Source organism: Dreissena polymorpha, chromosome 3 (genome assembly GCF_020536995.1).
Source record: "Dreissena polymorpha isolate Duluth1 chromosome 3, UMN_Dpol_1.0, whole genome shotgun sequence".
NCBI classification, from domain to species: domain Eukaryota; kingdom Metazoa; phylum Mollusca; class Bivalvia; order Myida; family Dreissenidae; genus Dreissena; species Dreissena polymorpha.
Window position 1 is genome coordinate 57,609,766 of NC_068357.1, and position 14,379 is coordinate 57,624,144.

Below are 14,379 nucleotides of genomic sequence, written 5' to 3' on the forward strand. Positions count from 1 at the left end.
GCTAAATTGCTTTTAATACCGAAGAGAAAAGGAACTCTTTAGAATTAGGCACTACTTTCGAACCACGGAGGGATACAAAATGATTTAGTGTAATGTAACCTTGACACTCGTAATGCTTGCACGCATTGTCTGACCTTGTTTCCAGTAGAAGTAGTTGTTGTAGTAGTAGTCGCTGCAGCAGTTATAATAGCACTACTAGAGTAGTAGTCAAAATTCAGTCATTGGCGTGTGATTGTTGCGAGTATGGTCGTTTGGGTTCACGCTATTTTACACCCTCGTGTTAGTGTTCAAGTCAAATTAAGATGTTTATTCGGCTGAAATTCCATGGTATAAACACATGTTTTCTTCTGGTTCTAAGCTCAGGATGGAAGCCCATATTTTTGTTATTTTTTATTTTTTTACATGCTATTATCTATAATAGAGATAATGAGTTTAACTTCGTTTGACGTAAAACTATACCATCTTTACTATAAACTAGGGTCGACTTCGATCGCTCACTTTAGTCTGGAAACGGAAGTTGTAATACGCATGTTTGGTAGGGTAAGTGATGGAATGCGCTTTAGTTACCTGTCAATAATACCCGCAAGGGGAGTTAGACAGTATAGATAGACAGACAGACAGACAGACAGATAGATAGATTGGGTGTGTTATTTTATAATACAGTATACTAACTATTTTGAGTATACTCTCTGAAAACAAAAACATCATACAGTACCAAATTACATGGGAATACCAGAAAACATCGACGATTTTCGTGCACACTATCGAGTAACAAGACATTTATTCGATATATTACTTGAAATGACAGTGCTGTTTAGTAAAGCTTGGAACTTCATGTACATTTCCTGAATAATTTTACTTCAAGTTCAACTAATTTTCCTGCGCCTGCTATCAAATAAATCATGTTTTACTGAGAGATTTCTGAGTGTTTCTTTAAAAAAAATCATGTAAGAAGACTTAATTAATCATTTAATAAATACTTAAGGCTCGCTCTGTAAAAAGAGATTTTAATGCATGTATATAGTGTTGTCCCAGATTAGGCTGTGTAGTCCGCACAGGCTTATCAGGTGCGATACTTTCTGCCATAACTGGATTTTCGCTCATAGAACAATACGACAAAAGCGGAAAGTGTCTCCCTGATTAGTGTGGACTGAACATGCAACCTGGTAAAACAATTTAGGCGCATGCATTAATTAGATTATAGCCGTCTAAATGCTCTTTACTTTTGATTCATGACACAGTTACATGTAATAATTTATGATTTGTCCATTTTAAATGATGCATATTCTATTGTACTTTTATTTTAATAATGTGTCCACTCAACATTCTTGCAGTCATGTTTTGCTGTGTTATATAACTATATAATAATAAATAAAACTTTAACAACTAGCTTCTCTTTTCTTCATGTGATTTATTTATATATTTTAAACCAGAAGAACAACAAAACCCATAACATAATGAACGCAAAACATGATACCCTATATTCACGGAATAAAACAATGTTTGACAAAATTCAGAATCAAGGTTCCCAATTTTCAAAAAAATTCCAAATCAAAATATTTCCTGGTTCCATCAATTATTTATCAGTGAATAAAAAACACTTGTATCATCTATATGTAAGGCTATTACAATAAATGGTTGTTAATAGACTGATAAACAATTGAAAAAGTCACATAATCTACAGATTATAGTGTAATAACTCTGAACTCGTCGGTGGGTAACTCACAACTGGCTTTATTCATAGATTCACATATCTATAAACCTCAATACAAATAACTCATGACTGCATGCTTTAACAAGACAATACGAGTTGTGTCCCTTACATTACAATACATGACATCCCCTTTTTTTTCTTTTTTTTAAAAATTATAAACACATGATACATCAACTACTCTATCGTTACATATGTGAATAGGTTTATGAAAGAGAGCAAATAACATAACCTGTAGTAACACATTATAAACTGTTCTTTTTATAAAATCATAGTGGGAATTTCTTTTAAACCTCTGAGCGTTAAATTGTTATTTAAAATAGAATATTCCATATGAATAAAATGCACTTTAAGTAATGAAGAACTTCTTTTAAATTAAATATGCAATTGAACTTCATAAAATCAAATTAACAATAAAACAACATGTAAGACAAAATTATTCACTAAAATACATGTTTGCTAACTTTCCAAAAAAATTGTCTCTGTTATCTCGGATTCAAGCTTGTTCAGGACAAAATGACAAATGCCAGATACAGTAAATGTCGGGTTTCAGCTGAGATATGATAACAAACTGTGTTTACACCGAAAACAAACTACAAAGTAGATACACCCAAAAATAATTAAGTATTGGATTTTTTGTGAAAATTTCATGAACATTTTGTTGTTTGGAGAAAAATCAAAGCGCTGAAGGCACTGAATCTTTAAACATTAACCAAGAGTTTGATATGATAAAAATAAATGTGTACAAACTGTTCCTTGCTCGTTATGAAAGTACAGTTTCAAGAACATTATGCATTTACTACCACAATACATCTTACTTATACAAATACCAATATTACCGAATGATAGCTATTAAACAGTTTATTAATAAGTTTATTTTGCACTACAATAAGGCAGTCATATGACACATGTTTTGCACTTCACATCTTACACATAGTCATTTAACTAGGGATGTCAACGAATATCCGAATATTCGGTCCCGGACCGAATATTCGGATACTGTTTTCCGAATCGAATATTCGGAAGAAAAAATAAAAAATCGAGTAATTTCAAAGACTTTGTATTCGTACAATTTGCTCAAAAATTGTCAAAACAATTGTTCCTCGTGTCATAATGTTTATTCCGATAGGCGCGATAATGCTCCGCTATGGTGATGACAGTATACCGGTCATAAATCCCGCTTAAAGCCAGACACTTTGTGTCAAAATTATGATAGTTGCAAATCGCGTCGGCAATCAAAACACCGACCTGCACTTGATCCAATGACTCGAATTACATTTAAAATTATCAAAGATTAAATGAGTAAAGGAAAAGCCAACTTTGTGTAAAAAACAAATAAGACCGTATGGCAATTAAAACACCGACCCGTCTCGATCTAGTAACTCGAATTACATTTAAAATTATCAAAGATTAAATGAGTAAAGAAAGAGCCGACTTGGTGTGAAAAACAAAACAGATCGTATGGTTATAATCACTTTGTCCAATCAAAAAAGCTTTTAGAAAATAATTTACTCAACCTCTAATGAGTATTTGCGTATCGTATGGTCCAAACATAAATTAGTTACTCAATATTCAATCAGGTATTATACTTAAAGAAATGTTTTTGGTATTTCACCCTCATTTAATTGAAAATATTATAATTGCTACACGCATAAAGTAAATATCTGTCCAAGCAAAATGCCACCTACGCCTTTCGCTGATTGAAAGTATTTCACGACATCATCCGATAAGAAGTCGCCGATCCAAGCGTCTTTTAAACGTGGCAACTTTAAAAGACTGACTGTTTAGTCTGTTAAACAGGTTCAAAGTGTGTTGTGGCTATGTACATAGTTCGTTTAAGTTCAGCTTTAATTATATGTAGATCTAACTGTTTTGTCATGTAATTATTTTGTCGTCATGTAATATTATGTTTCTCGTTCTATTGTTGATGTACGATATTAATAGTTTAAAAACAGTTTTTGTCATTCAATTTTAACAATAAAAAGTAATCAACAAAATCAGCTTCGAATTAGCGACGGCAACGCTGTGTCAATATTAAGTCACTTACGGTGAACTTCCGGTAAAAACGAAAGTAGAATTCATGGAGTAATGGTACGGTAAACAAAGTTGACTTTTTTCCAACAGATGTTGACCGAATATCCGAATATTCGTTCGGAAGGGTGACCGAATATTCGAATACCGAAATCGGTATTCGTTGCCATCCCTACATTTAACCGTATCGGTTTGTGAACTTCTCTTCCTGACCTCGTTTTCTTTCTAACAGTGTCTTGTACACTCTCTTTCCCCGGTTTGTCTCGAGTATCGCTCGATCTCGCACTAGAACTGTTTTCGTGATTTGGAGTGGTTGATGGTTGTTCTGCTACCGTCTCTGTTGGCGCTGTGGGTGCCGGTATGTACACGTCATTGTTTGTGGTGATAATGTGTGGTTTTTCCTTGGTTTTCATTAGCATGTCCGTGTTTCGGCGATATTCGCGCCCCGATTCGCCTGCCTTAACTATATGTGATCGCGGGTATTCGGACGGTTTCACATACTCTGCCGGTTTCCAGCCAGATGAGCTTTAATTCTTACTGCGTCCCCTGGCTGAAGATTGTCCTTGCTCTTTGCGTGTTGGTCGTAGTAGAATTTTTGCTTTTCACGAAATTCTAACAACTTCGGTGGGACATTTTCACTGGTTGTTTCTGGTTGTCGCAGTGTTTGTTTCATAGGTATTAGTGTTTTTGCGCGTCGACCCATCAAACGTTGCATCGGTGATCCGATGTTATCGCGTGGTGTGTTTCTTAGTTCTAACAGGGCTAAGTAGATGTCGTTCCCTGTTTCGCTACACTTTTTAATTATATTTATCACTTTTTGTACAACCTTTTCAGCAAGGCCGTTTGTTTGTTGGTGTAAAGGCGACGACGTAATATGGGTGATGCCACATTTTTCGATGAATTCTCGGAATTCAGCACTGGTGAACTCTGGACCGTTGTCCGAGATGATTGAATCCATGATTCCATAACGAGCCACGTTTTGCTTGATGTGTTTTAAGATGGTGCTCGTTCGAGTGTCTCTTTGCAATGGTGCTACTTCAATGAAGTTGGAGAAGTAGCCTACAATGATTAGGTAATTGTTACCCTCTAGTTCGCATAAGTCCATTCCAACTTTGCTCCATGGTAGCTCAGGTACTGGTTGGGTGATCATTGGCTCCTTTTGGCTCATCTTGCGATGCATTAAACACGCACTACTCTTGCCAACAAGATCTTCAATTTGTTTGTTCATGCCGGGCCAAAATACTAACTCTCTCGCCCTCTTTTTACAGTTCACTACCCCTAAATGCGACGTATGTATCGCTTTCAACGTTTCTGTTCTCATTTCTTTCGGGATACACACGCGTTCCCCTCGGTACAGAACTCCATTGTAGATTGATATTTCATCGCGGTAATCCCACAATGGAACGACTTCAACTGGAACTTCGCACTTCGTTTCTGGCCATCCTCGAATGATAACCTTTGCCAGTACTTGGAATTGTTCATCCGCTTGTGTTGCACGTGTAATTTTGTCATGGTTTGAACACGACAGCGTGTGGAGCTTCAAAACCATCAACTCTTCATCGATAGTTTTCTCATCTTGATTTTCTAACGGTAATCTGCTGAGGCAGTCTGCTAGACCCATGTCCTTGCCGCTTTTGTGCACGAGGTTGAAGTCATACGGTTGAAGCTTCAAAATCATTCGTTGAATCCTTAGCGGAGCTTTATGTATTACTTTCTTTAGGATCGACTCCAACGGTTTGTGATCAGATTCCACTAGGAAACTATCTCGGCCATATAGCAGTTTGTGGATTTTTTCACAGCCATATACAACGGCTAGCATTTCTTTTTCGATCTGAGCGTACCGTTGCTCTGTCGGTGTGAGCGCACGTGACGCATATGCCACAACACGGTCCTGTTGGATTATTGCGGCTCCCAGGCCTCTCTTTGATGCGTCTACTGTGAGTGTGACAGGTTTTTTCAAGTCGTAGTACTGAAGTACTTTTGTTGAAACAAGAGCTTCTTTTATTTTATTGAACGCGCGCTTCGCTTCGTCACCCCAGCTCCACGTTTCTAGCCTTTTCATATCGCGCAGTGGTGCATTCAACTCACTGAGATTTGGGATGAACTTAGACACATACGATAACATGCCTAACACGGTTTCCAGCTCACTGAAGCTTTCTGGCTCTCTCATGTCTGCTATCGCCTTCACTCTTTGATCTGTCGGTTTAATTCCGTCTCCAGTCAGTTTATGACCTACATAGTCCACTTCCGGCTTGGCAAACATGCCCTTTTTCTTATTCATCTTCAGATTAATTGAACGTGCCTTTTGAAGCACCGTTTCCAAACGCCTGTTATGTTCTTCCAGTGTTCTACCATGAATCAAAATGTCGTCAACAATTATTTTTACCCCGTCGATGTTACCAAAGTTCTGTTCCATGGACCGTTGGAACACTTCACTCGAACACTTCACGCCCATCGGCATCCGCAGGTATCGGTACCTGCCGAACGGAGTATTAAACGCTGTGAGCTTCGAGCTCTCTTAATTTTATTTGGTAATAACCCATATTCGCGTCTAGCGTTGTAAAGTATTTACTCCCATTCAATCTTGTGGCAACATCATCAAAACTGTTCATTGGATAATGTTCTCTTCGGATTGCGCGGTTTAAATCTGTGGGGTCAATGCATATTCGCACTCTTCCGTTTTTCTTCCTTACGCACACCAAACTACTGACCCATTTCGTAGGCTCTGTTACTTTAGCAATAATGTTGCATTTCTCTAAGTGTTTTAGTTCAGCTTGCAATTGTTCACGAATCGCGACTGGAACCGGTCTTGGTGCATGAACTACTGGTTCTATTGACTTATCGATTGTAATCTCGTACTCGCCCGGTATACACCCAATCTCTTCCCCAAGGACGTCACTATATTTCTCAATGATAGATTCTGTTTCAAGTCTTGCGGTGTGTATTCTCATGATAAGCCCAAAATCAACTGAATCATCCCTTCCAAGCAAGTTTATGCCTCTTGGAGTGTTCATAATCTGGAAATTAACCGAACGCTTGATATTTTTATGCTCGCACAGCAATGTAATCATTCCTAGCGCCTTCACTGCTGGCCCATTGACACCGCTAATAATAACATCACTTCTTGTGATTGGTGCAACCTTTTCAAGAGGCTTCGCTGTTCCATATGACATGACACTGCACATTGCGCCACTGTCGATTTCAAATTTTACCGTTTTACACCCTATTTTCAAGTTAGCGGACCATTCATGGTTATCTTCACTCGATGTTGCGATAAATACGTCGTTCACATCCGCATGTTCAAACTGGTTAAACATTTCCTCGACCTAGTCTTCCTGGGCTTCTGTGTAGTTGACACGTCGTTGACCTCCACGGCCCCGATATCCACGGTGGATTCCCCGATCACTTCCGCGATTACGCAGTCTACGTCCATAGCCACGTGCCCCTCTGTGTGATATCCCCTTTTGTTGATGCGATGCCCCACCGACTGCAGGACATAATTTGGATGCCTTGAAATGGCCAAACTCACCGAAATTGTCACACTGTTTTTGATAGGCGGGACATTTCCTTACTTCATGTTTTCTGCAACACTTGGCACAGTATTTTTGTTGCTTATGAGGGTTTTGATGCGTTCTAGCGATGTTTACGTGAGGGCTTTCGCCTAGTGATTTGATGTGAGATGTGGTCAATTCTATTTGCCTACAAACCTGCACGACACGTTCGATGGTAAGTTGTGTAACCGGTATCTCCATTAGCTTTGCACTACACATTGTGTCATTCACGCAATTAATGATCATGTCACATATTAACCCTTCTTTTTGTTCCCCATATTGACAGTGTTCGACCTTTCTTTTTAATTCCGAAATGTAATCCATTATTGACAGGTTACCACGCTTTGTGTTGAGGAACTCTTGTCTTTTAATGTTACGGTAATTATGTACTCTGAAATGTCTGTCAAATTTTGTGAAAACTGTTTCTAGATGGTATTTATCCTCGGCTGGCACTGCCGCGACTCCAGCATCCTGATTGGCAACAACTTCCGGCGCCCACGCGAACGAATCGTAAATTTTACGCACTCTCTCCCCATGTTGGCAAGTAGGACACCAACATTTCTTTTTTCCAGGCTTGTCGTCCAGACCTAGCGCGTCCAAATGAATTATGAAGTCCCGTTTGTAGTCTTCCCAACTTGATGCACTTTCTGACGGGTTAAATTCCGGTAATGGCCTGATTCCCTTCGAAGCCATTTCGCCGTTGTATAAAATGAACCTTTTACAACAGATTTGCAACGTACGATTTTCATGCAATCGCCTGATTGCGCCGATTTTTAATAAATTTCTGACACCATGTAATAACTCTGAACTCGTCGGTGTGTAACTCACAACTGGCTTTATTCATAGATTCACATATCTATAAACCTCAATACAAGTAACTCATGACTGCATGCTTTAACAAGACAATACGAGTTGTGTCTCTTACATTACAATACATGACAATAGAGCATTATGCGTTGATTTCATTGTTCATGAAATAAGAACCAATATCATAATTATGATGTGCAGCTCGCTCTCAACATTGCCATAGGCAGATAATAGCTAAAAGAGATAACAATTCCAGTTCATGTTAATGACTATTGATGGAAGATCTGGAAAATGCATAGCATGCAATGTTTATGCAGTAATTTACTACTGCTGCTACTGCTGCTGCTACTACTACTACTACTGCTACTACTACTACTACTACTACTACTGCTGCTGCTACTACTGCTACTACTGCTACTGCAGCTACTCCTGCTACTGCTGCTACTACTGCTACTTCTGTTACTGCAGTTACTGCTGTTACTGCTGTTACTGCTGCTACTGCTACTGCTGCTACTGCTGCTACTACTGCTACTACTGCTACTGCTGCTACTCCTGCTACTGCTCTTATTGCTGCTTCTGTGGCTAGTGCTGCTACAGCTGCTACTGCTGCTGCTACCGCTGCTGCTAATGCTACTGCTGCTGCTGCTACTACTACTACTACTACTTCTACTACTACTACTACTACTACTACTACTACTACTACTACTAATAATAATAATAATAATAATAATAATAAAAATACTACTACTACCACTACTACTACTACTTCTACTACTGCTACTGCTACTGCTTCCCCTGCTACTGCTATTACTACTGCTACAGCTGCTACTGCTGCTGCACCTTCTGCTATTGCTGCTACTACTACCACTGCTTCTACTTCTGCTTCTACTGCTACTCCTGCCACAGCAGCTTCTACTACTACTACTACTACTACTTCTACTACTACTACTACTGGTGCTGCAACGGCTACTACACTGCTACTGCTACTATTACTACTCCTGATTCTGCTATTACTAGAACTACTACTACCACTACCACCAGTCCCACTACCACAACCACTACTACCAGTCTCACTAACTCTACCGCTACTACTACAACTACTACAACTACTACTACTACTACTACTACTACTACTACTACTACTACTACTACTACTACTACTGCTACTACTACTAATAATACTACTAATACTACTATTACAACTACTACGAAAAAAAAATAAAAAATTATATTATTGTCTCTCCTAGTACTACTACTACTACTACTACTACTACTACTACTACTTCTACTACTACTACTTCTACTGCTGCTGCTTTCTCTGCTACTGCTGCTGTTGCCGCTACTCCTGCTGCCGCTACTGCTGCTTCTGCTACTGATGCTGCTGCTACTGCTTCTACTGCAGCTACTACTACTATTACAACAACTACAACTACTGCTACTGTTGGTGGTGCTGCAACTGCTTCTACACTGCTACTGCTACTATTACTACTCCTGATTCTGCTACTACTAGAACTACTACTTTCAATACCAACAGTCCCACTACCACTACTACCAGTCTCACTAACACTACCGTTACTACTACTACTACTACTACTACTACTTCTACTACGACTACTACTTCTACTACTACTACTACTTCTACTACTACAACTACTACAACTACTACTACTACAACAACAACAACTACTACTACTACTACTACTACTACTACTACTACTACTACTACTACTACTACTACTACTACTACTACTACTACTTCTACTTCTATTACTACTACTATTACTACTACTACTACTTATACTACTACTACTACTACTACTACTACTACTACTACTACTACTACTACTACTACTACTACTACTACTACTACTACTACTACTACTACTCCTACTACAACTACTACTAGTACTACTACTGCTACTTCTACTACTACTACTACTACTACTACTACTACTACTACTGCTACTACTACTACTACTACTGCTCTTATTGCTGCTTCTGTGGCTAGTGCTGCTCTGTTGCTGTTGCTGCTACTGCTGCTACTGCTGCTATTACTACTACTACTACTACTATTACTACTTCTACTTCTACTTCTACCACTACTACTACTACTACTACTACTACTACTACTACTACTACTACTACTACTACTTCTACTACTACTACTACTACTACTACTACTACTACTACTACTACTGCTACTACTTCTACTGCTACTACTACTACTACTTCTACTGCAGCTACTTCTGCTACTACTGCTACTGCTGCTACTCCTTCTGCTGCTACTGCTGTTACTCCTGCTACTGCTGCTACTGCTACTACTGCTGCTACTGCTGTTGCTGCTACTGCTTCTGCTACTGCTGCTGCTGCCACTGCTTCTACTGCAGCTACTGCTACTACTACAACAACTACTAATACTGTTACTACTGCTACTGCTGCTACAACTGCTGCAGCTGCTGCTACTGCTGCTACTACGCTGCTGCTGTTGCTACTGCTGCTTCTACTGCTGCTGCTGCTACTGTTGCTGCTGCTGTAATTGCTGCTACTAGAGCCGTTATTTTTACTTTAGCTGAAAAATTTACAATAACACCTTGCTTGCAGATGAAAAAAATACTTCCACACCGGTCGACACACGACGTTCAATGTCTTTTTCGAAAGAATGTCGTGTGTCGACCTAGTGATTTTTAGGTCGACAGGCGACATTTTCGCGATATATCATATTGACTGTCGCATGATTGTCGCGCATCAAGAGAGCGTCGAGAGAATGTCGAGAGAGTGTCGCGCTCGAAGGTCGACACACGACATTCAAGCGACATTATCTCGACGCTCAATACGACGCGCGACAAATCAGTCGTCAGTCAAGATTTTCTGCGATATTTTTTTCTCTAAAACCCAGCGCGATATGCGACACTCAAATATTGACTGTCGACTTATTTGTCGAGAGAGCGTCGAGAGAATGTCGCTTGAATGTCGTGTGTCGACGTCGAAGGTCGACACGCGACACTCAACTTGGCCTTATCCGAATTCCGTAACACAGTACACTAGTTTTAAAACGGCAAATAATATTAGAGCTATCATATATGCTTGTAGTTTGAAAGACCTTCTTGTTATTTTCAGAGATTCACTTCACTATACACGCACTCATCGAAGAGCACGTACATTATAAAACGTTAACTATATTTAAAATAAAATGTTCGATGTATCCCCGTTACCCGTTACTGCAGTAAACCGGTTTTATTCACCAGATCTGAGTATAAAGTTCTTCACCAAACCACTATAAAACTGATGTCAAGTTCTAAAGCGCGGGATTCAATATCAGGGCGCATAATTAACGGGGTTTTCAGTGTTTTTTCACACGGGCTGGACAGAACGTTAAGAACCTCATTTTTACAAATATCTCAATTTATTGCAAAAACATTTCGTGCATAAAATACAGTTTTCTTGCAGTTTGTGCCGATATTTTAAGGTATAAGAATAAATCATTGAATACGTCTGAAATCAGTGACAACATTTCACGTTGCGTGAAGCATAATCGTGCAGTACACATGGAATTTTTTAACAAGAACGCATGCTTATTAAATAAAATACTTACCGGGTGGATGTATTGCACATTGCCATAAGCAGCACACAAACCTGTCTTATGTGCACTAGTTGAAATTCTTAAGAAAAAAATGTCTTAAGCAGTTATTTGGAAAAAAACCAGCACTTACCGAAGTGTTTACATTCATTAATATTAAATGGCAAAACCAACAGTCACGTGATCCTGCATGTTGAATATGTCTGTCTTCTGGACGGAACAATAACGGCGAAGCTAGTGGACTATTTCCTATCAAAGGTCACATTTCATCATCGGAACCCACGGTTTTGACAACGTTATCACTATATATCAAATATTATAATCAACCAAGAAGAAAAGCAAAGCACATTTGAGTAAACGTGGGTAACTAAGGCTCTATTGGTCATTGTCGGCTCGAGTACTACTTAAATGTGCCCGTGTACTCTTAAGTATACTTGAATGTACCCATGGTACGGAAAATATACTGAAACGTACCCGGGAATAATAACGCTAAATTGGTCGTTGTCGGCTTTTGTTTCAAATTAAGTTTGTTCGTATTTATGTCAATATTCTGTAAAATGGCCTCTGTATTATCGAAAATCCTGCTCAAAAAGCATTTTGAGGAAGTTTTTTTTCAAAGAGAATTTTGTTTGGTATTTCGAAGCGCGTTTTACGACATCGGTTTTTAGGCGGGAATAAAACTCGGGTACATTCTAAATTGACCGGGTACGTGTTATTATATTATCCGTACCCGGGGCACATTTAAGTATACTTAAGCGTACCCGGGGTACATGTAAGTAGTACCCGAGCCGACAATGACCAATCGAGCGTTATTAAGATGGTCGAAACTAAAAGTATACTGTAACAGATATATTTCATAATTCGGCTTACACCCCTAGAGGTTTAATTTCTGACGCATTAAATCCCCAAACCACATTAGTCAATTATAATACCGTCCAGTCTATCATTCGTTGACACCCTTGTTCTAGACTTATAAACGACTTTGATAAAAATATCTTTAGATCGTGCTTTTATTGTAAGTAATTTTGCACCATCTCGTTGTTTATGTGACTTTTTTTCAATTCCACATTGACGGTAAACTCAAAGACGTATATAGGAGACAAATGCAATAAAAATGTTCTTACTGACGTGGATGAGTTCTCTTTCTTGTACAATGTAATAGTTTCACACACAAAGGCAGTCTTACTAGTTCACTTATTTTTATTGTAATCATGTACATGTATACATATAGTGACCTTTACAACCAATCCCCATCTTCCTCCATCCTTTTTCCAAAAAGGAAAAACAACAGAATATTTTTGAATAAGAATGAGTTGCACAAAGTGGGTAGAAAGCATACTGGACCTTTTTATGAAAGTTTAATGTGTTTCCATTTTTTTTTCGAATATATGAAGTGTATCATTGTTTAGGGCTATTTCTTTTTCAATTTGAATCTTCCTACTTCTTTCCTCGGTGAACGGAAGAAACCCCCTTCGGAAGAAACCCTCTTCCCAAAAAACGGCACAGCGGAATAAACTCCCTTTCATATTTTGCATACGCGGAATAAACTCCCGCGCTAGTTTTGCATATGCGGAATTAACCCCCATCCATAGCGGAATCAACCCCCTTCCATAGCGGAACAAACCCCCTTCCATAAAGAAAGAATATGCACGTTTTTGTAAAATATTTTGTGAATACGCTAGCTATTCTTACGACACAGGAACAGTAACTCCGATCCTTATAAAAAGACGAATAGTTCGGTTATTGTAGGAAAATACGTAATATCGTCGTCACGATCGGCGCGGGGCGCTTATTTGTCGTTGCTGCATTTTATTAAATTCGTCTTCAATGTATTTTTTTTTGCATATGTTGGGTAATTATAACATATTTTTATCAATATAGTACAATTTAACACATATAAAACTCTTATAATCTCAGTTTAACGAATGCAAGTAAAATTCACACGATCATTTAAGCATTATCAAGTTGTTAACAAACTGCCGGTACACTTCTTTAATCAGCACAAAGCAGTTTGGAAATAAATGTTCACACCTTCATTTTATTAAACAGACGAATTAACAACTTGTGAACTAACGACCGGTACACTCCTTTAATCAGTTTTTCGCACCTTCTTTTAAAGTGATATTATGCGCGTTTTTCACTGTTGAATTGAGATTCACAGCTTGAATATTTAATGTGTATCATTAACAACTTGTGAACAAAAGGCCGGTACACTTCTTTCATCCGATTTTTGCACATTAATTTAAAGTGATATTATGCGCTTTTTATATCCCCTTCGAAGAAGAGGGGGTATATTGCTTTGCACATGTCGGTCGGTCGGTCTGTCGGTCCGTCCACTAGGGGGTTCCCGGATGATAACTCAAGAACGCTTGGGCCTAGGATCATGAAACTTCATAGGTAGATTGATCATGACTCGCAGATGACCCCTATTGATTTTGAGGTCACTAGGTCAAAGGTCAAGGTCACGGTGACCGGAAATAGTAAAATGGTTTCCGGATGATAAATCAAGAACGCATAAATAGGATCATGAAACTTCATCGTTAGATAGACCATGACTCGCAGATGACCCCATATTGATTTTCAGGTCGCTAGGTCAAAGGTCACGGTGACCCGAAACAGTAAAATTAATTCCGGATGATAACTCAAGAACGCTTTTGCCTAGGATCATTACACTTCATAGGTACATTGATCATGACTCGCAG

General features: G+C 38.7%; 1 long non-coding RNA gene across 1 annotated transcript; it reads right to left on the bottom strand.

Moving 5' to 3' along the window:
• Nucleotides 1-1,713: 1,713 nt before the first annotated feature.
• Nucleotides 1,714-8,220, bottom strand: LOC127875305 (uncharacterized). The gene is made up of 2 exons (XR_008047352.1): nucleotides 8,158-8,220; nucleotides 1,714-1,762 (listed from the first exon to the last, which is right to left on the bottom strand). It is a non-coding gene; the product is annotated as an uncharacterized LOC127875305 (long non-coding RNA).
• Nucleotides 8,221-14,379: the final 6,159 nt, after the last annotated feature.